Genomic DNA, 26,384 nt, shown 5'->3' with positions numbered 1-26,384 from the left:
CGTGCCCGACTCTTTGTGACCCCATGGACTATAAAGTCCATGGAATTCTCCAGGCCAGAATACTAGAGTAGGTAGCCTTTCCCTTCTCTACAGGACCTTCCCAACCCAGGGATCAAACCCAGGTCTCCCACACTGCAGGTGGATTCTTTACCAGCTGAGCCACCTTGCTATACAGTAGGACCTTATTTATCCATTCTAAATGTAGTAGTTTGCATCTATTACAATAGTAACTTCAAACTCTCAGTTCATCCCTCCCCATTGTTGTATAATATTAAATGTAGAAAGGTGGCTAGTCTAAGCCCACATCCTTTCACACATTTATTATTTACTACCTAATTTGTGGTAGCACCATTCTAGACAGATGGGATAAAATAGTGAATAAGACTTAGAGAAATGCCTGTCTTCATGGAACATAAAAATAGGAGGACAATCAGTGCAAATTTCTTTCTTTTTCTCCAGATATTGTTCCTTTCACTTCTGAAAATATGCTATACTATCTCTCCTTTTCTTTCTAAAACCCTTTCCAAACCTCTTCTTTTATTTTATTAGTGTGGAGTTCTGTACATGGCCAATTTTTTCACTGATGTTTAAAGGTAAAATGAAACTATCTGTCTTTTTCACTGTATGGCCTATCAGTACTTTATGTATGGAAAATGGAAGATCTATCTTAAGACTGCATTTTGTAACTATGCAGCTAAAAAAACTGAGAGCAACATAATAAAATCTTTCCTTGAAATGTGACTATTTAAAAACACTTTCCCCACATCGGCTGTAACTAGTTCTGTATCTTTATCATCATCTTTACTGAACCATTTGAAATGAAATTATAGATACAATGACATTACATCAGAAATAGTTCATGCTGTGTATCTTAAGAATATGGATTTCTCCTTCATAACTAAACTAGTACCCCTCCAAGGTGTTAAACAATGATAGAGTACTTTTAATCAACATAGAGTTCATAATCACATTTCCCCAAACTTCCCTAAATGCTTTTTCAGATTTTTGTTTCTGGACTAGGATCCAATCAAGGATAATTTAGTACATTTGATTGTCATATGTCTCTAAATTCTTTTTAATCTAGAAAGTTCCCGTCAACCCCTTTTTTAATTTTTTGACAGTGATATTTTGAAGAGATCAGGTCAATTGTCTTGTAGAATGCCCCACATTTTGATCGATCCAAATGTTTCCTCATGATTAAATGCATGATAAAATTTTTTGATAAGAATTCTCTAAATGTGCACTTCTTATTAATAGAGTCTCAGAAAACACATCTTGTTGGTTTGTGCCACAATGGGTATCCTGGTTTGAAGACTGAATTAAGATAGTGTTTTCTCGTTCTCCCTGTTGTAGAGGTATTTTTATCCATTGTAAATAATAAGCTACTGTGGCTTCATGCTATGAGACCATATTACCGTCCTCCTCCAACATTTCACCTAATGGTTTTAGAATCTATGCATGATTCTCACCTAAATCAGTAGTCATATTAGTGGTTGCAAAGGTCATTGGCAATTTTTTATTGCATTGTTATGTACAAATGGATTAGCTAGCATTTTTGTTCACCAAAGAGCTTTCCCTTATGTCCCTTTTGTTTTTGAGTATCACTATAGACTTGGTGTTTCTTATATTGAATATAATATGAGCTATCATCATTAATATGTAGTTTTTTGATGTGCAAATCCCAGTTAGACCAGTGGGAGTCATATTGAGGCAACTCTTCTTGTTCCCTTTGGCATGACGTAATGGACTGTTGAAACATTTTATATAAAGGTTTATTTCTTGAAACACAGTGACAAAACATTGGCTGTCCTTTGATATTTCCTCTAATAAGTTAGAAATGATCATTCTAAGCCTATTTCTCCATTTTTTTTAACAGAATGAGTAAAAAAAAATTTTTTTAATGAATCGCTTCATAAGTGATGAGCTACTACCAAGAAACTGCACATACAACACCTGTGTCACAGCTGTTCTCAGCTGCATTTATGTCATCTCTGATCATTCTGAAGGGGGGGGACCCTGCCATTTTTTAATGAGGGCTAATTATGGAGGAAAAATTTCACAGGGTTCTTACGAAGCTTACTACTGTTCTTGAGTAGTATCGGTGATGGGTAATGATTTATCACTGTACATAGTTGCTGATAAAGCAATTTTTGGTAAAGTCTTGACAGTTTGTTATGACTGATATCAGGTATATTATTTTTTAATTGGCCTTCTCTTCTCTAGCTGAGAAACAGGCCACGCCATCTTTCAGGCAGGAAGCTGGTTTTAAAATTGCTCTTGCATATCTGTAGTGCATGTGTAATACTTGGTTTTCTGTGCCTCCTGAAGTTTGATATTTTATCACTTCTGTTTAGAGAGTAAATGCTCATCATTTTGAGTGTTTACTGGTATTTCATGTAATTATTTGCAATGAATGTTTACCCTTTGGGCATAACTATATGAAATTGTTTTGCCCTCTGAGAATGACTGTCACAAGGCAATAAGTGACCTTCACAGTTCTAGCACCATATGTGGCACTTACAGATATTCATTTTGTATTTTTATAAGGAAATAGATGAAGAATTTAAGAGAGAAAGAAAGGCACAGCAGAGTGTGATGGTTTCCAATAAAGATGCAGCTTATGCTCTTGGCTCAACTTCTTGTCCTGGAGCCAGGCCTCAATCCCTCCATATCTTTCTTGCAAAACCTGGCCCTAGCATCAGTACAATAGACAATCCAGCAGACAGGGTAGGAGATGTGGTGAAATCAGACAAGAACCTCAGCCAAAAGAAAAACATCAGAATACAGGCTAAGTGAGAAATAATTCATCATTATGAGTGCCTAACTAAGAGGGTCATAATCCAATTAAATACATCAATTCAGAGTTGGTGGGAGGGGAGGGGATTGACTGTGGTGAAACAGTCCTTATGAAATAGTGAAACTCTGAAGCCAAAAAAGATATCAGTCAGGAACAGTTCTGCACTAAGTCAGTTTCTCTTTGGCTGAAGATGCATCTCTGCTGACTCCTGAGTTCAGTCTAGGAATCCAGAAAGCCAAAAATTTATAATCATTCTCCTGAACAAAAGCATTTGGATTATTAATATGAGTTCTTCTGAAATAATGAGTAAATCCTTTATGTAAAGAATATTGTTAAAACACCTGAGAATTAATTAGTCTCTTTTCTCAACTCTAACAAGACCTTCCTTGTTCAGGAAGTATCCCAGATGTCCTTGTAGAGAAGGAGAGGGGAAAGCTATGCTCCACAGAAATACTTGCTGTTCTCCATCTAGGGAACTGCCTTGTTTCTGTTAAAGAAATTGGCAGCTCATATCAAGTGTGTTTCTTCCTGACCTAAATCCTGTGAGTGGTTTTCTGAATAAAGGTTCATTTTAATTTCAGAGAAATATCTGTTTATAGCAACTGCATGTGAAGTGAAATGTTATTCACTCAGTCACATCCGACTCTTTGCAACTACATGGACTGCAGCCTGCCAGGCTCCTCTGTCTGTGGGATTTCCCAGGCAAGAATACTGTAGTGGGTAGCCATTCCTTTCTCCAGGGGATCTTCCCAAGCCAGGGATCAAAGCTAGGTCTCCTGCATTACAGGCAGATTCTTTACTGTCTGAGCCACCAGGGAAGCCCCAGCAATCTTAGCTCCTAAATTACATCATGGTATTGGTCACTACCTGCCTTTATTTCTGTTTTTTTTTTTAATTGGGATATACTTTCTTTACAATGTTGTGCTAGTTTCTACTGTACAATGAAGTGAATCAGCTATATGTATACATATCAATTACATTGAAACACTGCATGTTCATCTGGACATTTAATTATTGATCTCATCCTCTATTAGAATATAAATTCCGTGAGGGCAAGAACTCTGTTGTGTTTACAACTATCTTGTGTTACAACTATATCACCAACACCAGAAAAAGTAACGTGGCTCAGAGTAGATGCTTAGTAAACATTTATGTTAAATGAACTCTAGTACTTACATGATTACATGGGCTTAGGAGCTTATAGATTTGGGGCTATTCTTTATTCCACCCATTAATCTGAAGCAGAAAACAGTGCTTTCCTCAGGCCAAAAATAAATGAAGCTTTATTTGAGACACCTTCATAAGAATGGAGGATCCACTGGGCAGGAAGTGAGCTCTTTGCTCTGGTAATTGAAGTCTCTATCTTTGTTCTGAGCCTTTGCTCTATCCTCTCAACCTCAACCTTTTTAATATTGTACATGAACTGAAATAGACCCATCTTGATTTCTCATCTCCATTATTCTCCATTATTATTTTTGCTTTTTTGTATGTATGTAGGACAAGAGGGCAGTGGATCTTCTCTCTGTAGCACTCAGAATTGCCTTAGGGTAATAGATGACTTGCTCCTTGAGAAATGCCAGTCATTTCTATAGGCTAATTGAAGAAGGCATTTTCATTTTTTTCTGCTGTCTATCCTGCTGAGAGGTGTGTATAGAATTGAATGTATTTCTTTTACTGTAGTCCTTAACCTGTTCATTATTGGGTGTCTGCCATAGTCCTGCTCTTCCTCCCTAGCAGTCAATTCAGCCCAGCAATCTGGTCATATTAGTTAGCAGTAGGTATGGCCCCTGGATGTGAGCTACAGAGAAAGAGATGTCAGTGTAACAAGAGGGAAAACCCCCTCCAGAAGTTCAGTACTCAGAGAGGCTATGGAAACACTTCTAGACTCTGAACCTTTAATTTTACCCTATAGAATCATCAAGACAGAGCTCTTCTGATGTCCAGCTCTGCCTCACTTAGACTGACACTTAGCTAGGCATTTGCTCAACTTGAGTCTCATGACTGACCACATTTGCCTTTGTGAATTCAATTTCCTATCTTAAGATTTCTAAAGAAACAGATCTAAAATTCTCACTGCATCAGGAGCATTAGGGGCCTTGATAAAAGAGAACATTAAGGGGAAAGAAAGTGAGCACAAGATTGAGTCACAAAAGCTAGGACAAAGAAAAAGTCAAAGGCTCAAAAAAAGAGTACTAAGTAGGTAAAGGGAGTACTAAGTAGTACCTACTAAGTACTAAGTAGGTAAAGACTTAAAATGTCTTGGCAGATGTTAACACCAAAATCATTTTTCTGAGCATCCAAAACCTTCCATTATCTAACATCAAATTATTTTTCATGATGATTTCATAACACTGTACTCTGCTCGGATGGACTTTGGATCTTGCTGAATATGCATATATATGTTTGCGTGGTTTATTTATAGATGTAAAAACTAAAGTTGATAAAGTTGAAGTGTTTTAATACCAATATAATAGTAATTAAAACTAAATCTTCAGTGGCATAAATTAAAATGTTTGACTTAACAGACCTATTTCTAGAAAATATTCATCATTATTTCTTTATGGTTTTCTCTTTCACTTTGCTTTATGGTGAACAAAATAAGAATGATGAGGATACTGGTGGTTATTTCTCTACCATTTATCTTCCAAATTTAACAACAGCAAAAGATAATCAGCCCTGTTGTTCTTGGCAAAAGTCAATCCAGAAAAGATAGTCTGAGACCCAGGTGGCATGAGCCCCTCTGTTTTACTTTCAACTTGGGAACCAAGCTTTTTCATACTGTTCATGGGGTTTTCAAAGCAAGAATACTAAAGTAGTTTGCCATTCCTTTCTCCACTCAGGTATGACCTAAATAAAATCCCTTATGACTATACAGTGGAACTGACAAATAAGTTCAAGGGACTATATCTGATAGAGTACCTGAAGAACTATGGACAGAGGTTCCTAACATTGTATGGGAGGCCATGATCAAAACCATCCCCAAGAAAAAGAAATGAAAAAGGCAAAATGGTTGTCTGAGGAGGCCTTAAAAATAGCTGAGCAGAGAAGCAAAAAGGCAAAGGAGAAAAGGAAAGATATATCCATCTGAATGCAGAATTCCAAAGAATAGCAAGGAGAGATAAGAAAGCCTTCCTCAGTGATCAGTGCAAAGAAATAGAGGAAAACAGTAGAATGAGAAAGACTAGAGATTTCTTCAGAAAAATTAGAGATACCAAGGGAACATATTATGCAAAGATGGGCTCAATAAAGGACAGAAATGGTATGGACCTAACAGAAGCAGAAGATATTAAGAAGTAGTGGCAAGAATACACAGAAGAACTATACAAAAAAGATCTTTATGACCCAGATAACCATGATAGTGTGATTACTCACCTAGAGCCAGACGTTCTGCAGTGTGAAGTCAACTGGGCCTTAGGAAGTATCACTACGAACAAAGCTAATGGAGCTGATGGAATTCCAGTTGAGCCATTTCAAATCCTAAAAGATGATGCTGTGAAAGTGCTACACTCAATATGCCAGGAAATTTGGAAAATTCATCAGGGGCCACAGGACTGGAAAAGGCGAGTTTCCATTCTAATCCCAAAGAAAGGCAATGCCAAAGAATGTTCAAACTATCGCACAATTGGACTCAGCTAACATTCTAGCAAAGTAATGCTCAAAATTCTCCAAGCTGGGTTTCAACAATACGTGAACCGAGAGATCCCAGATGTTCAAGCTGGATTTAGAAAAGGCAGAGGAACCAAGATCAAATTGCCAACATCCATTGGATCACAGAAAAAGCAAAAGAGTTCCAGAAAAACATCTACTTCTGCTTCATTGACTTCACTAAAGTCTTTGATTGTGTGTATCACAACAAACTGTGGAAAATATGGGAATACCAGACCACCTGATGTGCCTCCTGAGAAATCTGTATGCAGGTCAAGAAGAAATAGTTAGAACTGGACATGGGATAATGGACTGGCTCCAAATTGGGAAAGGGGTACATCAAGGCTGTATCTTGTCACCCTGCTTATTTAGCTTATATGCAGAGTACATCATACAAAATGTAAGGCTGGGTGAAGCACAAGCGGGAATCAAGATTGTTGGGAGAAATACCAATAACCTCATATATGTAGATGACACCACCCTTATGGCAGAAAGTGAAGAGGAACTAAAGAGCCTCTTACTGAAAGTGAAAGAGGAGAGTGATGAAGCTGGCTTAAGACTCAACATTAAAAAAATGAAGATCATGGTATCCGGTCCCATCACTTCACGGCAAATAGATGGAGAAACAATGCAAACTGTGACAGACTTTATTTTCTTGGGCTCCAAAATCACTGCAGATGGTGACTGCAGCGATGAAATTAACAGATGCTTGCTTCTTGGAAGAAAAGCTATGATCAAGCTAGACAGCATATTAAAAAGCAGAGACATTACTTTGCCAACAAAGGTCCATCTAGTCAAAGCTGTGGTTTTTCCAGTAGTCATGTATGGATGTGAGAGTTTGATCTAAAGAAAGCGGAGTGCCGAAGAATTGATGCCTTTGAACTGTGGTGTTGGAGAAGACTCTTGAGAGTCCCTTGGAGTGCAAAGAGATCAAACCAGTCAATCCTAAAGGAAATCAGTCCTGAATATTCATTGGAAGGACTGATACTGAAACTCCAATAATTTGGCCACCTGATGTGAAGGACTGACTCCTTGGAAAAGACCCTGATGCTGGGAAAGATTGAAGGTGAGAGGAGAAGGGGATGACAGAGGATGAGATGGTTGGATGGCATCACCAACTCAATGGACATGAGTTTGAGCAAGCTCAGGGTGTTGGTGATGGAAAGAGAAGCCTGGCATGCTGCAGTCCATGGGGTTGCAAAAAGTTGGACATAACTAAGCAACTTAACTGTAGTAGCAACCAAACTAACCCATCAGCCTATATGATTCTTTAATCTCTGCTCAATTTTGTCAGTCAACTAGCTGCTAAAATTCAGAATAAACTGTGCCCAGATGTGTGCCACAGTTTAAGAGAATACAAGCCTTTGATAAAGCCCAGGGAAAAAATATCCCAAGCAAAAGGAAGTTGACAGCATCCAAATAATGATGATAACAACAGCAATAGCAATAGTAAAGAATAAAAGGAGCAAAGGAGGAACGTGTTTTCCCAAGTTATGAAGCTCTCATGGAGTCCATTTCTATCCTATCTTGAAGAGGACCCTCTTTGAATTCTATGTGAATATTTTTGAAACTGAACTTTCTTTCCTATTGTGATGAACCAAGCATAATTAGGAAAAGGAAAGCCCACAGAATGATTTTAAAATAAGGAATACACATTAGAGCTTACCCTTTTAAGCACTTTATTTTTAAGCACAAATGGCAGGGCATAAATTAGCAATAATTATGACAAGATAAAACAATGAATTTAAATAAAGATAGGCATGCCACCCAAATAGAATTTCATCAGAGAAAAATGCAGTTGTAAGTAAATTAATCAACATTTACCATATGTAATCTAAAGCAATCTTGTATTCAGTTTTTTCCATCTAGTGTTAGATTTATGCTTTTGTTTTCTATTGACAAAGATTGACTAAGTATTACTCTAATGTAGTTTTTCTGTAGCAATAATTATAAATGTTTCACTGTAATATGTGAAGCCAAAATCTCTTTTGGAAAGCTGATCACCTAGGCTGTATACTAATAAATTAGCAGCAACAGATGAAAAACCAGCCCCTTTCACATGAATAGAAATATCTTTTTTGATCTATTAGAATTCACATGTCACAAAGTCATGGTCTGTGGTTTAATTTCCACAATACATTAATGTTTTTTCTAAATTAATTACATTTAAACTCTGTTACGAATCATTCTGGACCATGCAGTATATCACTTCCACAGCAAAACTGTTGTGAGTCTATAACTAAGATAAAATGCTCTTATGCTCACTGTACAATAGTTAATCATATGTGAGGTGGAAAAAAGGGCTACACACACCCATACATGCATGCACACGTGAGTTCAAGTAAAACTGGGGAAATGCAAACAAAATCAGTGTGTTGTTTCACTCTCAATTTCCTGGCTGTAATATTGTGCTGTCATTTTTCAACATGTTTCTATAGGGGGAAACGGGGTGGAGGATACCCAGACTCTTTCTATATGGCTTCCTACAACTGCATGTGACCCTACAATTATCTAAAAAATATCCTTAATGTACAAGAAAATATTTACTGTATATTTGACAAAGAAGAGAGAGACCTTTGGAAAGTGGAAGCTGAAGAGAGTTAAGATGGGAAGATGCTAAATCAGGGCTGCACTCAAGAGCCAAGAGGGCTCTAGATACTCAAAGTAGACAGTTTAGAAGATTCTGTAACATTTTATTTTACTCTGGCTTGAAGTTAACCTGGCTTGGGTCAACAGCTTACATCCTTATACTTTCAGGCACATTCCTATGGGTTTCTTGTATTTGGTTTTGTTTTTGCTTCTTCTTAGTTAAACTGAAATAAGGTCAGTCCTAGTATAAGCTTATTCCAAACTCTCTAGTGGCAGTGACAGGAGAGAAAAGGTAGCAATGTACATAATTGAGGAAAGTGAAAAAATAACACATTAACCCTATATTTTTTCATCTTGTTTGATTTTTGAAATTTGTAATTGTTTTGATAAAAGTTACCAATTTTTAAAGACTCATTTTCTCTAAATTCACCTATGATTTTAGTCTAAGAAGATGATTCTATTATAGAAATACTGCAACAAATGACTTCAAAGCTTATATGGCAGTAGAGAATAAAACATGAGATGTGTTGAGATTTGCATTTAAAAGAACCATAAAGGCAATGAGCCTTATTTTAAACCAAAATGTGAAATAAAACTGAAGTAATTGAAACATGGTAGAATTAGTGGAGGAAGAAGCAAAAGTTGATAAAGCAGAAGAGAGAATTCAAAAAAAGACTAATGTATAGAAAAGAATTACATTTATGATAAAGATGCATTTCAAGCAAATAGGGAAATGTTATATTAAAATACATTAAGTGATGTTTGAAAAAAACATTTAATTGTACCTTTTAAAATTAAACGTGCATTCATCTCACACGCTGGCAAAGTAATGCTCAAAATTCTCCAAGCCAGGCTTCAACAGTACGTGAATGGTGAAATTCCAGATGTTCAAGCTGGTTTTAGAAAAGGCAGAGGAACCGAGATCAAATTGCCAACAACCGCTGGATCATCGAAAAAGCAAGAGAGTTCCAGAAAAACATCAATTTCTGCTTTACCGACTATGCCAAAGCCTTTGACTGTGTGGATCACAATAAACTGTGGAAAATTCTTCAAGATATGGGAATACCAGCCCACTTGACCTGCCTCTTGAGAATTCTTTATGCAGGTCAGGAAGCAACAGTTAGAACTGGACATGGAACAACAGACTGGTTCCAAATAGGAAAAGGAGTACATCGAGGCTGTATATTGTCACCCTGCTTATTTAACTTATATGCAGAGTACATCATGAGAAATGGTGGGCTGGAAGCACAAGCTGGAATCAAGATTGCCGGGAGAAATATCAATAACCTCAGATATGCAGATGACACTACCCTTATGGCAGAAAGTAAAGAAGAACTAAAGAGCCTCTTGATGAAAGTGAAAGAGGAGAGTGAAAAAGTTGGCTTAAAGCTCAATATTCAGAAAACAAATATCATAGCATCTGGTCCCATAGCATCTTCATGGCAAATAGATGGAGAAACAGTGGCAGACTATTTTTGGGGGCTCCAAAATCACTGCAGATGCCGACTAGAGCCATGAAATAGACAGACACTTACTCCTTGGAAGAAAAGTTATGACCAACCTAGACAGCATATTAAAAAGCAGAGACATTACTTTGCCAACAATGGTCGTTCTAGTCAAGGCTATGGTTTTTCCAGTAGTCCTGTATGGATGTGAGAGTTGGACTATAAGGAAAGCTGAGCGCCGAAGAACTGATGCTTTTGAACTGTGGTGTTGGAGAAGACTCTTGTGAGTCCCTTGGACTGCAAGGAGCTCCAAACAGTCCATTCTAAAGGAAATCAGTCCTGAATGTTTAATGGAAGGACTGATGTTGAAGCTGAAGCTCCAGTACTTTGAATGCGAAAAGCTGACTCATTAGAAATGACCCTGATGCTGGGAAAGATTGAAGGCGAGAGGAGAAGGGGACGACAGAGGATGAGATGGTTGGATGGTATCAATGGTATCAATAGACATGAGTTTGAGTAAACTCCAGGAGTTGGTGATGGACTGGGAGGCCTGGCGTGCTGCAGTCCATGGGATCTCAAAGAGTCGGACACGACTGAGTGACTGAACTGAACTGAACTAAAATTAAATAATCCAGGAATTATAGACAATATGATTTTTCTATTTTTCTTTTTAAATAGTTTACAATTTTTATACAAGTTTTAAAGGTTGGTTTCCATATACAGTTAGTACAAAATATTGAATATATTCCCTGTGTTGTATAATACACCCTGGAGCCTATCTTATACCCAGGAGTTTGTTCCTCTTACTCCCCCACCACTACATTGCCTATTGCCCTCTCCCTACTGGTAATCACTAGTTTATTCTCTGTATCTGTAAGTCTGCTTCTTTTTTGTTATATTCAGTAGTTTGTTGTAATTTTCAGATTCTACATGTGATATCATACTTTTTTATTTTTCTCTAATATATTTCACTTAGCATAATGCCCTCCAAGTCCATCCGTGTTGCTGCAAATGGCAAAGTTTTCTTCTTTTGTTATGGCCCAGTAGTATTCCTGTGTGTGTGTGTGTGTGTGTGTGTGTGTCTGTTGTCTGTGTGTGTGTGATCATAGCTTCTTTATCCATTCATCTGTTGAGAGACTTGTATTTCCATGTGTTGGCTGTTGTAAATAATGCTGTAGTGAACATTAGGGGTGCATATATCTTTTCAAATTTGTATTTTTATTTTTTATTTTTTTCAGATATGCTGGGTATATATCTAATTTACTTTTTGGAGAAACCTCCATACCATTTCCATGATGGCTATACCAGTTTACATTCCCATCACTGGTTTATAAGTCTTGCATTTTCTCCACATTTTCACCAATATTTTGTTAATTGTAGACTTTTTGATAAGAACCATTCTGACAGGCGTAAGATAGTATCTCGTGGTTTTCATTTGCATTTCCCTGATGATTAGTGATATTGAGCATATTTTCACATGCATTTCTTTTTTGTTGTTGTTGTTGGAAAAATGTTGATTTACTTTTGCCAAAGAAAATATGTGTACATTGTACAAACAGTTAGCCTCCTTCAGAAAATCACAACCAAATAGCAAAGAAATAGAGAGAAAGATAGATGTAATGGAGCTAAACAGATTTAACTTCATGAAAATAATGTAAATAAATGCACAAAAGGGATAAAATTAATGAAATTAAATGGTAAGAAAATGACTGGAAGAAAATTACTCATAAAATGTAAAAGAGAGAAGTGGTCACAATTGACAGAAGCCTTAAAATATCTTTAAAACAGTAAGAAAACTGCAGTACATTTGTACAAAAAGGTTAATATAAAGCAAATTGTAAAAGGACAAATACAAGTATCCAGTAAATGTAATTACTAGTGCTCACCCTCACTAGAAATCAGTAAAATACAAGTTAATGCAAAAATAAGATTATTTTGACCCTCAGATCACCATAGATTCAAAAGCGTGATCATTTTAAATGCAATAAAGAAATAGTTGTGTCTGACTCTTGGTGAGTCCATGGACTGTAGCCTGCCAGGCTCCTCTCACCATGGAATTCTCCCGGCAAGAATGGAATGGGTTGCTATTTCCTCCTCCAGAGGATTTGTCCCAACCTAGGGATCGAACCCTGATCTGCATTGCAGGCAGATTCTTTATCATCTGGGCTACCAGGGAAGCAAAGAAAGAGAGACTCTAGCTATCTCATATCACATTTATTGAAGTGAACACTGTTGAAACAATTGGCAGGATTTGCTAAGATTTTGAATTACCAATGGATGGACCCTGTGATCACATATTTAGTAAGCTATCGTATAGAGATATTTATGGGAAAATATAAGAATATTCATTATATTATAATTGACATTGGTTTCAAATTTGAAATGAAGTAAATATACATCACTCTGGAAACTTCTAGATTCATTTTGATTCGATAAGACTACGTAGTTGATATGCAGCTATTATAAAGAATTAGGTAAATGCATAAAAAATTGCGTTCACAGAGAAAGATATCTTGAAGCAAATTCTTGAAGAATTTATTCCCATTTATATTTAACATCTACATGCATGGAGAAAAATTCTACTCTCTATTCTGCTCTATTTCTATGAGGTTGGCTATTTTTAGATTCTTCAAATAAGTGAGCACATACAATATTTGTCTATCTTGTTAACCTCTTGATTCTAAATACCTTTGACCTTATACTTCAGAACTATTTTGTAAAATTAAGTACTGCCACTCAAGTTTCTTTCTAAGTTACGCTGTCTAAATGGCAATATTAAAAGAATTTCAAAGGAAATAATTTATATGAATTGTAAATAGTGACATTTGAAAATGAAATTGCTATGTCACATTTTAGGTGTTTCCAGTGAAATGTAAATAATGTATTGTCTTGATGTTCACTATGATCTGCTTAAATGTAAACAAATATTTATTTCTTGATAGCTGGAAATGTTATCTCATTCCTTTCTAAATGTGACTAGCATTTCCATTCCATCTTTTCTACAAAATTTATCCTAATGAGATATACCTTCTGTTTATAATTCCTTTATTACACTGTCATATTCTGTTGACTAATATATATATTTTTAATTTGTATTGAATTAATTTATAAGTATTATATTTTTACTTTGCTATGATAAAAATCTCTAATAAAAATTTTTGGTCAATTGGAGTTGTCATCATGATATTAGTACACAGTTGGTCATAAGAATATAAACATGACAGAATTTTGTGAAATAATTATTAAATATGAAAAATAATGTACTGTAACTTTTATCCATTAATGAGATGGATGGAGATTTTCTTTTCTTTTTCATAACTTATGTAATCCTGAATGGCTCTTACTACCACAATGAGTCAGAATTGAACATAGACTTTATCCTCAATTTAAAATTTTGTAATAAAGAGTGACAGAAGTTGTTCTGTCACAACTTGTGAATATCTTGTGAACACATCTTGTGAACAAGTTGACAGATGATTCTATTATAGCAAATTGTCCCTTTGTTTAGTATCCTGGAGGTTTTTACTGCCTGGGACACTGTTTACGGGTAGAGCGTCAGTTTTCTATCTTTTACAAGGGCCAGAGGAAGTTGTGAAAGGGAAGGAGGAAAAGAAGAACCAGCATCTCCTTCACACGTGTGCCTTTCTTTGATTCATTTTCAGAAAGACTATGGAAGTAGAAAACTTAGAAATCAGTGCCTTTGTATAATTCATGCTTTCTATTGTGGGGCAGTGTTTGCCTGAGCCAAAGGGACACATACTCTAGATGGATCACCTTGGACTTAAATCAGAAAGGCATTTATTGTTTATTTGACCAGATGTCCAGAGGTTGGCAGTCCTTTCCGTTGATTCTATGATTCCACGGTGTCTTCTGCTACCCACACTCCTGTCCTTCACTGATAGACATTTGATGACTGCAGCAGCTCCAAGCATCACAGTCTCAAGTGACACTATCAAAAACAGAAAACGAAGAAGGAAAGATTAGACATTTTCAGGAAGAAACCACATTCCTGGAGGCCAAAAGTAGATTTTCCATTTACTAGATAAGGCACTCATGGTCATACTTTGATCAGTCAAAGGCAGTGGAGACAGAAGTGCCCTAAACATAACAGACCAGTTGTGATCCAGACCCTGATGAACCAGGGCTATATACATTGGCACTCTCCAAAAAAAATTGGAATTTTTTAACAAAGAATTGAGCTATTGTAGCAGATGTCGCCAGTACTGTGCACATGTACCCTGGGATGATTTTATCATTTTTGTGCCCTTTACCCTTTGTTTGGTCTACCACATGCTTTCACTCCCAACCATTATCACCTGTATCTCTTTGTTTTGAGGGTTGTCCTCATGATAACCCACTCCAGTATTGTTGCCTGGAGAATTCCATGGACAGAGCAACCTGGCGGGCTATAGCCCATGGGGTTGCAAAGAATCTCATAAGACTTAGCGAGTAAATCCCTGCCACCACCACCTCAAGCTACCAAACCTGCTTAGCTTGGTACAGGGAGAGCTGGAACTGCCTGGAAATTTACCAATCCCTCTTCCCCTTCCCTGCCAGGAGGTATTTAACCCACTGATATGGTGCTGGAGCTCCCTTACTGTCAATTATCATAAGCTCTGTGGTTCAGACTCTTCTGTAGGATTTAGTCAGTTAGCTCCCATGGGGCTTTGCTTGCTACTGTGACCCTTTTTTTTGGTCTTTCCCCAATCCAGTGCTTCTTTCCCCCTGCCCTAGCTAATTTCCCAGAAATTCTTTCTAGCAAATCGTTTTTGCATTACTCATTGCCTTTGGGTCTGCTTTTGGAATACCCAGCTGAGTGGAGAAGCGTTGGCTCTTGGCCATATGGAACTTTCCTGCCAATCCCGGAGCAGAGGATTTTGTGATAGAGAAGCCTGGGGAGAAGGCATGTGAATAGTTTGCTATTTGTAAGATGGAGGCTGTTGGTGATTCTTACTGCAGCAAACAAATTTGCCAGCTTATTTCCATAACATGTATAACTTGAAAACAGACTCACTCCCCAAAGATGCCTCAGTATTGAATAGATAATTGTTAAAATAAATTCCAAACCTATAATGCTTTGGTTTATGAAATATAGCCTGATATAATTTTATCACACAAATCCCTTGCATAAATGAGAGAATTAAAAATTGAGGCATCTATGAATGTAGAATTTCATATATTTAGACTATAAAAATACATTAGAATTACTTTATAGTTCCCCAGTAGAATGTAGAGTAGCAGACTTATTTCTCCATGTTATACAAACCATGTTCCCAAAACAATAAGATTAATTCCCCAACTACATACAGAAATCTGTTTTATTATTTCAAATCTATCATGTTACTTGATAACACCTCATATGAAGAATCTCTATGTGCATTTCAATATTCAGTAGAAATGCTCATATTTTAAATATATTAAAGATCACTTTTTAAGTTATTTTGAGCTACAGAGTCAATTAATAGGTGATAGATAGGTACATAGATAAATAGATAAACATATCTTACTAGAATAAAGGGTTGCTGAAAATCCCGGCGGAGGGAAACTTAATTTTTAAATCATGTATGTTGACTGTGCCAGTAGGGAAAATTGAATGGAATGATTACAAATAGTAAAATTATCTCTATAAGTCCATTTGTCTACTCTATGCAGTGTGCTATGATATATAGCTTTTTAACCCTGATGCTGGGAAAGACTGGAGGCAAAAGGAGACGAGGGCAACAGAGGATGAAATGGTTAGATAGCATCACTGACTCAATGGACATGAATCTGAGCAAACTCCAGGAGATGGTGAAGGACAGGGAAGCTTGGCATTCTGCAGTCCATACAGTCATAAAGAATTGGACATGACTTAGCAACTGAACAACAGCAGCACCGGCTCCTTACGGATTCATTGTAATTATTCCCATTTTTGCATATAGGTAAAATGAGCTTCAACAAGATTAAAGGTAATTTTTCCAAAGATGTACAGCAAACCAACAATAGAGCTGGAATTGAGACACAAGCCTATGTGAACTTTAAATCTGTGGTACTACACCATTGTGTCTGCTCCATTTTATCAGATAAGAAATTAATCTTTTTGGGGAGAGTCATCCTGAATTGTTATGATGTTAATTTGATGTGCACTTCTAGTCTCCCTTAACTGCCCCAAAGATTTTAGATAAAGGGCCTGTTCCCAGAATACAGATCTCTGCAAAGAATCTGCTTGAGGAGTGGGTGAAGGAAACCTACCTTCTCTTGGTCTCTGCCTGGCCCAGGAAACATTTGTTTACCAAACATTTGCTTTTCCATCTCCATATGAATTGCCTTCCTCCCCTTTGGAACCCTGAACTATTACTCCCAGTATCTTCTTTGGTCTATAGCTAAAGTTGGTGTCTAAGTGAGGGTTTCACCCATTTTGATGAGTTACTCCATTCTCCTGGATGTCTCCCAGCTAGACATGTTATTAATCTTTTATTCAATTTTCTCCTGTTAATCTGTCTCATGTCAATTGAATTCTTTGACCAGCCAGAAGAATCTAGAAGGGTGGAGGAAAACTTCTTCCTCTCCACCAGTGATAGTATTGAGTTTTCCAATCCATGGCTATAGTCAACATTTTTAGTAGGAAAAGAGTTGAGTATGTTTAGTATGGCAAGAGAAGATTGGCATTAGATGTATACACAATCCACCCATTCTACCAATATTCAGACATATATTATACAAATATTACAGTGAGATGTTTGATAGAAGGAGAGGTTTTACTATCATCACTTCCATTTCTCTCAGATAAATTAGTAACATGGTCATCACCTGAGAGAACCGGAATGATATTTCATGAGGGGTAAGACATTATCCTTTAACATAAGATAAGGGATAAGATAAGATAAGAACATACACCAACAGGCTACAGTACTTACTATCATCATTTTGCTGAAAGTGTTAGTCACCAGTCTTGTCCAACGCTTTGTGACCCCATAGACTGTGGCCTGCCAGGCTCTTCTGTCCATGGGATTTCCCAGGCAAGAAAACTGGAGTGGGTTGCCATTTCCTCCTCCAGGGGCTCTTTTCAACTCAAGGTTCAAACCTGTAATTCTGCTGACCTCACATTTATTAGCTTCTTTTTGGGTGACCCCTATTTCCCAGTGTGCTCAGGACCTGCCTGATTTTAGCGCAGAAGGTTGCCCATCCCAGGAAACCCCTCAGTCCTGGGAAAACCGGGACAGTTGATCAATCTATTTAGCCCTCTCTCTGTTTCCTTATGACTTCAATTTTTTCTGTTGCAAGTAAAGTACGTAGAAGCTTGTTTGTAGATGTTATGCAGGAAAAAGCATTTGAAATACCCACCTGGGTCATCACCTAGGTAATCTTGGGCAATTTAGTTAACTTTCAGTACAGTTCAGTCACTCAGTTGTGTCTGACTCTTTGCGACCCCATGGGCTGCTATAAGCCAGGCTTCCTTGTCCATCACTAACTCCCAGAGCTTGCTCAAACTCATGTCTATTAAATCAGTGATGCCATCCAACCATCTCATCCTCTGTCGTCCCCTTCTCCTCTTGCCTTCAATCTTTCCCAGCATCAGGGTCTTTTCTAATGAGTCAGCTCTTCACATCAGGTGGCCAAAGTACTGGAGTTTCAACTTCAGCATCAGTTCTTCCAATGAATACTAAAGACTGATTTCCTTTAGGATGGACTGGTTGGACCTCCTTGCAGTCCAAGGGACTCTCAAGAATCTTCTCCAACACCACAGTTCAAAAGCATTAATTCTTCAGCGCTCAGCGTTCTTTATAGCCCAACTCTCACATCCATAAATGACTAGTGAAAAAAGCATAGCCTTGACTAGATGGACCTTTGTTGGCAAAGTAATGTCTCTGCATTTTAGTATGCTATCTAGGATGGTCATAGCTTTTCTTCCAAGGAGCAAGCGTCTTTTAATTTCATGGCTGCAGTCACCATCTGTGGTGATTTTGGAGTCCAAAAAAATAAAGTCTGTCACTGTTTCCATTGTTTCCCCATCTATTTGGCATGAAGTGATGGGGCCAGATCCTGTGATCATTGTTTTCTGAATGTTGAGTTTGAAGCCAACTTTTCCACTCTCCTCTTTCACTTTCAACAAGAGGCTCTTTAGTTCTTCACTTTCTGCCATAAGGGTGGTGTCATCTGCATATCTGAGGTTATTGATATTTCTCCCAACAGTCTTTATTCCAGCTTGTGCTTCATCCAGCCTAGCATTTCGCATGATGTACTCTGCATATAAATTAAATAAGCACAGTAACAATATATAGCCTTGACGTACTCCTTTCCTGATTTGGAACCAGTCTGTTGTTCCACGTCCAGTTCTAACTGTTGTTTCTTGACCTGCATGCAGATTTCTCAGGAGGCAGGTAGATGGCTGGTATTCCCATCTCTTGAAGAATTTTCCAGAGTTTGTTGTCATCCACACAGTCAAAGGCTTTGTCATAATCAATAAAGCAGAAGTAGATGTTTTTCTGGAACTCTCTTGCTTTCTCAATGATGGAACAGATGTTGGCAGTTTGATCTCTGGTTCCTCTGTCTTTTCTAAATCCAGCTTGAACATCTGGAAGTTCATGTTAGGGTTAACTTTAGAGTTAACCTTAGGGTCTCCGTTTCCTCATCTGTGTAATGAAGATAACAGTTTTACTTCCTCGCAGGATTGAGGAGGGAATTAAATGAGTTGATGGTTGCTCAGAAGAGTTCTTGGAGAAGGCAATAGTAACCCACTCCAGTACTCTTGGCTGGAAAATCCCATGGACGGAGGATCCTGGTAGGCTGCAGTCTATGGGGTCACTAAGAGTTGGACATGACTGAGCGACTTCACTTTCACTTTTCACTTCATGCATTGGAGAAGGAAATGGCAACCCACTCCAGTATTCTTGCCTGGAGAATCCCAGGGATGGCGGGGCCTGGTGGGCTGCTGTCTATGGGGTCGCACAGAGTTGGACACGACTGAAGTGACTTATGCTTCTGCAGCAGCAGCAGCAGCAGAGTTCTTGGTTCTCTGTCAGTTAACTATATTCAAAATTGCTTTGAATTCATGGTCTCTATTGATAGAGAGTGGACATGTGTGAAGATGGTATTGCTTTCAATAACACAGCATGCAAACAGAAACTGTGACATTTTAGCTGTAGTTGAAATCTATTATTTCCAATCTCTGGTTCTATTCAATTCAGTCAGTTTAGAAGGAGAAGGGAAAATTTTGATTCAATGCTTGATAGTCTGTCTCAGAGAGTGCATATGGCACTGCTTGTTCTTGTGTTTCTGGTTAGTGGACATTATACATTATAAAAAAAAGATATTTAGTCATAATCATAGTAACTCATCAACTGTGGATTAAATAGTAATAGTAATTTTCAACAAAGTAATATAATTATTTTGGGTAGGAGTTATCAGTAGCATTTGAATATTTTTAACACATCTTTCAAAGGAAATAATAAAACAGATTTAAAAGCAAAAAAAATTATAAGTCCCTATTATTTTAGAGAAGAATAGTGAATGTAAATTTTACCATGTTACTGATAGTGTTTAAATAGAATCATAATTAAAATCTGCCTTCTGGAAGAAATATTTCACTATATTCACAATGCTAGCCTAGTGATTATATGTATTCAACTTGCTCATAGAATATGACCTGAAAGCCAGAAAATAAAAAGGGACTATTTCTGCTACTTAAGTGGATTCCAGGGGAAAAGAGCAAAGAATAAGAAAGATTAGAGAACAGTAAAAGTGAATATAGCATCAAATATTGGAAAGCAAATTCATATGGGCAATTTTTAGAGTCAGAAACATGATAGCATTATATCATAAGCCATTAAGTCTATCTCCCGTGCCATGGATTTGGAGTTGCCTAAAAGAATAAAATGGTTAATTGTTTGCATCTTTACCCAATTTTCCTGAAACCAGAAATTCCAGGAAATAACAGAAACATTTTGGATATATTAAGTGTCTTTCACATTGAGGAGAGAATGCCCACTCAACTTGTGAGAGGGATAAAAATGTAAGGTGTAAAATTAATATTCCGTCAATTCAGTTCGGTTGCTCAGTCATGTCCAACTCTTTGAGATTCCATGGACTACAGCATGCCAGGCCTCCATGTCCATCACAACTCCCGGAGTTGACTCAAACTCATGTCCATTGAGTCGGTGATGCCATCCAACCATCTCATCCTCTGTTGTTCCCTTCTCCTCTTGCCTTCAAACTTTCCCAGCATCAGGGCCTTTTGAAATGAGTCAGCTCTTTGCATCAGGGGCCCAAAGTATTGGAGTTTCAGCTTCAACATCAGTCCTTCCAATGAACATTCAGGGCTGATTGCCTTTAGGATGGACTGGTTGGATCTCCTTGCAGTCCAAGGGACTCTCAAGAATCTTCTCCAACACCATAGTTCAAAAGCATCAATTATTTGGTGCTCAGCTTTCTTTATAGTCCATAGCCTTGACAAGATGGACCTTTGTTGGCAAAGTAATGTCTCTGCTTTTTAATACGCTGTCTAGGTTGGTCATAACTTTTCTCCAAGGAGTAAGTGTCTTTCTATTTCATGGCTGCAGTCACCATCTGCAGTGATTTTGGACCCCCCAAAATAAAGTCTGCCACTGTTTCCATGTTTCTCCATCTATTTGCCATGAAGTGATGGGAACAGATGTCATGATCTTTGTTTTCTGAATATTGAGCTTTAAGCCAACTTTTTCACTCTCCTCTTTCACTTTCCAAGAGGCTCTTTAGTTCTTCAATTTCTGCCATAAGGCTGGTGTCATCTGTGTATCTGAGGTTATTGATATTTCTCCCAACAATCTTGACTCCAGCTTGTGCTTCCTCCAGCCCAGCATTTCTCATGATGTACTCTGCATATAAGTTAAATAAGCAGGGTGACAATATACAGCCTTGATGTACTCCTTTCCCAATTTGGAACCAGTCTGTTGTTTCATGTCTAGTTCTAACTGTTGCTTCCTGACCTGCATAGAGATTTCTCAAGAGGCAGGTCAGATGGGCTGGTATTCCCATCTCTCAAAGAATTTTCCACAGTTTATTGTGATCCACACAGTCAAAGACTTTGGCATAGTCAATAAAGCAGAAATAGATGTTTTTCTGGAACTCTCTTGCTTTTTCGATGATCCAACGGATGTTGGCAATTTTATCTAGGTTCCTCTGCCTTTTCTAAAAGCAGCTTGAACATCTGGAAGATCACAATTCATGTATTGTTGAAGCCTCACTTGGAGAATTTTGAGCATTACTTTACTAGCGTGTGAGTTGAGTGCAATTGCGAGGTAGTCTGAGTTTTCTTTGGCATTGCCTTTCTTTGGGATTGGAATGAAGACTGACCTTTTCCAGTCCTATGGCCACTGCTGAGTTTTCCAAATTTGTTGGCATAATGAGTGCAGCACTTTCACAGCACATCTTTCAGGATTTGAAATAGCTCAACTGGAATTCCATCACCTCCTCTAGCTTTGTTTGTAGTGATGCTTTCTAAGGCCCACTTGACTTCACATTCCAGGATGTCTGCCTCTAGGTGAGTGATCACACCGTCGTGATTATCTGGGTTTTAAAGGTCTTTTTTGCACAGTTCATCTGTGTATCCTTGCCACCTCTTCTTAATATCTTCTGCTTCTATTAGGTCCATACCATTACTGTCCTTTATCGAACCCATCTTTGCATGAAATGTTCCTTTGGTATATCTAATTTTCTTGAAGAAATCTCTAGTCTTTCCCATTCTATTTTTTCCCCTCTATTTCTTTGCACTGATCACTGAGGAAGGCTTTCTTATCTCTCCTTGCTATTCTTTGGAATTCTGCATTCAAATGGGTATATCTTTCCTTTTCTCCTTTGCTTTTTGCTTCTCTTCTTTTCACAACTATTGGTAAGGCCTCCTCAAACAGCCATTTTGCTTTTTTGCATTTCTTTTTCTTGGGAATGTTCTTTATCCCTGTCTTCTGTACAATGTCATGAACCTCCATCCTTAATTCATCAGGCACTCTATCAGATCTAGTCCCTAAATCTATTTCTAACTTTCTCACTGTATAATCGTTAGGTATTTGATTTAGGTCATACCTGAATGGTCTAGTGGTTTTCCCTACTTTCTTCAATTTAAGTCAGAATTTGGAAATAAGGAGTTCATGATCTGAGCCACAGTCAGCTCCTGGTCTTGTTTTTGTCAATTGTATAGAGCTTCTCCATCGTTGGCTGCAAAGAACATAATCAATCTGATTTCGGTGTTGACCATCTGGTGATGTCCATGTGTAGAGTCTTCTCTTGTGGTGTTGGAAGAGGGTGTTTGCTATGACCAGTACATTCTCTTGGCAGAACTCTATTAGCCTTTGCCCTACTTCATTCTGTACTCCAAGGCCAAATTTGCCTGTTACTCCAGGTGTTTCTTGACTTCCTACTTTTGCATTCCAGTCCCCTATAATGAAAAGGACATCTTTTTTGGGTGTTAATTCTAGAAGGTCTTCATAGAACCTTTCAACTTCAGCTTCTTCAGCATTATTGGTCAGGGCATAGACTCAGATTACTGTGATATTGAATGGTTTGCCTTGGAAACGAACAAAGATCATTCTGTTATTTTTGAGACTGCATCCAAGTACTGCATTTCAGACTCTTTGGTTGACTGTGATGGCTACTCCATTTCTCCTAAGGGATTCTTGCCCACAGTAGTAGATATAATGGTCATCTGAGTTAAATTCACCCATTCCAGTCCATTTTAGTTTGCTGATTCCTAAAATGTCAACGTTCACTCTTGCCATCTCCTGTTTGATCACTTCCAATTTGCTTTGATTCATGGACCTAACATTCCAGGTTCCTATGCAATATTGCTCTTTACAGCATCAGACCTTGCTTCCATCACCAGTCACATCCACAACTGGGTGTTGTTTTTGCTTTGGCTCCGTCTCTTCATTCTTTCTTTCATATTTCATAATTCATATCCTTCATTCTTTCATATTTCATGGGTTTATATAAACCTGGTTTAAAACCATAAGTCAAAGATAAGAATGTGAGTATGTAATTGTGAGGAAATGTGTTTGTCAAGAGCAGGATTGTTGCTACCACCTTCATGGGATATGTGGTGACATGAGCTGATGTGCGGCCATGAATATTGAGCAGCGTTTGCCTTCATTCTCAGGACCTCGGAGTGACTGTGGCATTCGTCACCTTACACAGTTTCAGTAGATTAACTGCAATGATCAGCTAACTTTCTCCCAATAGGTTTGGCATCATGGTTACCAAGTTACAGACTCCTGTTTTCTTATTTTAATTTCCCTGCCACAAATTCTGCCTTGTCTTTCTCAAGTCTCTTAGGAATATTAGTATTTGCTTTTTCCATTCTTTTTTTTTCAGTACATTAATAGGATATATGGTGTTATAAATATAGAATCCTTATATACAGATAATTAAAGTCCTTGCTCTTGAATCTTCTCTTCATGAATAAGATGTTTACCTTATTGTCTGAAAGATTCTTATATATTATTTTGATCTATTTGATGACAAAATGTATATATATATTTAAGTGTTAGTCACTCAGTCGTGTCCAATTCTTTAAAACCCTATGGGCTGTAAGCCACCACAATTCTCTGTTCATGAAATCCTCCAGGCAAGAATACTAAAATGCATTACCATTCCCTTCTCCATGGAATCCTCCCAACCCAGGGATGAAACTCTGGTCTCTCACATGGCAGGCAGATTCTTTAATGGTCTGAGCCACCAGGGAAGCCCTTTTACAATAGCAAAGTTACTTCCTAGGTCACTACCTATATAACTTATTTGATGACATCAATAAATTATAGAAAACAAACAAAGTTTTATATATATATATATATGTGTGTATATATATGTGTGTGTGTGTGTTCACAATATGTATGCATATTTGCATATATACATAGAGAGAGAAAATAGAGTAATTAAAGATAAATAATTTCATTTCTCTTATCTTTTTTTCTTCATCACATCTTTCTCTGTATATTTCCCACAAAATTGGAATCATACTGCATGTACTGGTTCATAACATGGGGTTTTGCACACTTTATATATTACAGAAGGTTTCCCTATATTATTATGTTAGTAGTTTCATAGTAATAATAAAGCCACAATATACTAAAGGCTGGGAGCTTCCCAGGTGGCTCAGTGGTAAAGATCCTGCCTGCCAGTGCAGGAGACATGAGAGACGTGGGTTCAATCTCTGGGTCAGCAAGATCCCCTGGAGGAGAACATGGCAACCCACTCCAGTATTCTTGCCTGGAGAATCCCATGGACAGAAGAGCCCGGCAGGCTACAGTCCATAGGGTCGCAAAGAGTTGGACATGACTGAAGTCACAGCACACATGCACTGAAGGCCAGGTTCTAGTCTAAGTAATTTTCAGGTATACCTCAATAATGTGCATAGTAACAATTTGATGTAGGTTATATTTTTATTTTAGATATTATCTTTTTTTTTAATTTATTTTATTTTTAAACTTTACAAAATTGTATTAGTTTTGCCAAATATCAAAATGAATCCACCACAGGTATACATGTGTTCCCCATCCTGAACCCTCCTCCCTCCTCCCTCCCCATACCATCCCTCTGGGTCGTCCCAGTGCACTAGCCCCAAGCATCCAGTATCGTGCATCGAACCTAGACTGGCGACTCATTTCATACATGATATTATACATGTTTCAATGCCATTCTCCAAAATCTTCCCACCCTCTCCCTCTCCCACAGAGTCCATAAGACTGTTCTATACATCAGTGTCTCTTTTGCTGTCTCGTACACAGGGTTATTGTTACCATCTTTCTAAATTCCATATATATGCATTAGTATACTGTAGATATTATCTTTATTTTAGATATAAAAAAGCTGAATCTTTAAAAGAATAAGTGACTTGCTCCTGACCACATTAATAATAAGTACTAGAACACTGATTCAGATACTGGTATTATGATTTCCAAAACATGCATTTTAAAAAATATCATTATTTTGTAAACTCATGATAATACTCAGTTGAATGAATAACAAATAATTTGTTCTACCAGTCTTCTCTTTTCAACATTTAGTGGTGCTCTAACATGTAAAATATCATGTATGAAACGAGTTGCCAGTCCAGGTTCGATGCACGATACTGGATGTGTGGGGCTAGTGCACTGGGACGACCCAGAGGGATGGTATGGGAAGAGAGGAGGGAGGAGGGAGGAGGGAGGAGAGAGGAGGGTTCAGGATGGGGAATACATGTATACCTGTGGCGGATTCATTTTGATATTTGGCAAAACTAATACAATTTTGTAAAGTTTAAAAATAAAATAAAATTAAAAAAAATAAAATAGCCAATTTTAAATTTGACTTAAATTGAGCATTCTTTTATAAGGATTCATATTCATAATTCTCATTGTTCCTGTAAGACAAATTCCTAGAAATCTAACTGCAAGGTTAAGGCTCTGAATAGTTTTAACACTTCTGATACATAGTGCTGAATTGCACTAAAGGAAGTTTTTTTTTTTTAATTAAATACCGTTCCACTGGCACTGTTTCATTTTAAAGATTTCTTGGCAAATGTCCTTTTCATCTTTTTTAAGGTCATTTATATTTATACAGGTGATCATTCATAATTTTTATTATCCCCAATCTGGGGTGGTATATTTAGATCAAGATCTAGGTATATATTTCCCCAGGATTTGCAAACAAATGATATCCTGATATTTACATTATATTTCTTTCATCACTATTAAACTTTGTTGACTGTAGTTCTTCTTTTCAATTTCTTGTTCATATGCTTTGCCTTTTTTAAAAAAATAATACATCCATCTCTTCTTAAATGATTTTAAAAATAAACTTTTACTGAATTATAGCTAGCTGATGTTGAGGATCATTCTCTTCTTTTACATCCTTATGAAATGAACAGGGCAAATGACCTTCCAGCATGCTCCCTTGCAGCTGATCATTGACATATGCATAAA

At 37.4% G+C, this 26,384-nt stretch overlaps 1 long non-coding RNA gene across 1 annotated transcript in view; it reads right to left on the bottom strand.

Moving 5' to 3' along the window:
* Positions 1 to 13,889: 13,889 nt before the first annotated feature.
* The window catches only part of LOC123331877, a 77,084-nt gene continuing 64,589 nt past the window's right edge, over positions 13,890 to 26,384 (bottom strand). Inside the window, exon 3 of the long non-coding RNA XR_006548679.2 lies at positions 13,890 to 14,425. This is a non-coding gene — a long non-coding RNA (uncharacterized LOC123331877). The remainder of the gene's footprint in view (positions 14,426 to 26,384) is intronic.

Source organism: Bubalus bubalis, chromosome X, assembly GCF_019923935.1.
Source record: "Bubalus bubalis isolate 160015118507 breed Murrah chromosome X, NDDB_SH_1, whole genome shotgun sequence".
NCBI lineage: Eukaryota > Metazoa > Chordata > Mammalia > Artiodactyla > Bovidae > Bubalus > Bubalus bubalis.
Note: the sequence above shows the minus strand (reverse complement) of the source record. Positions and strands in the feature narration are given on the sequence as shown.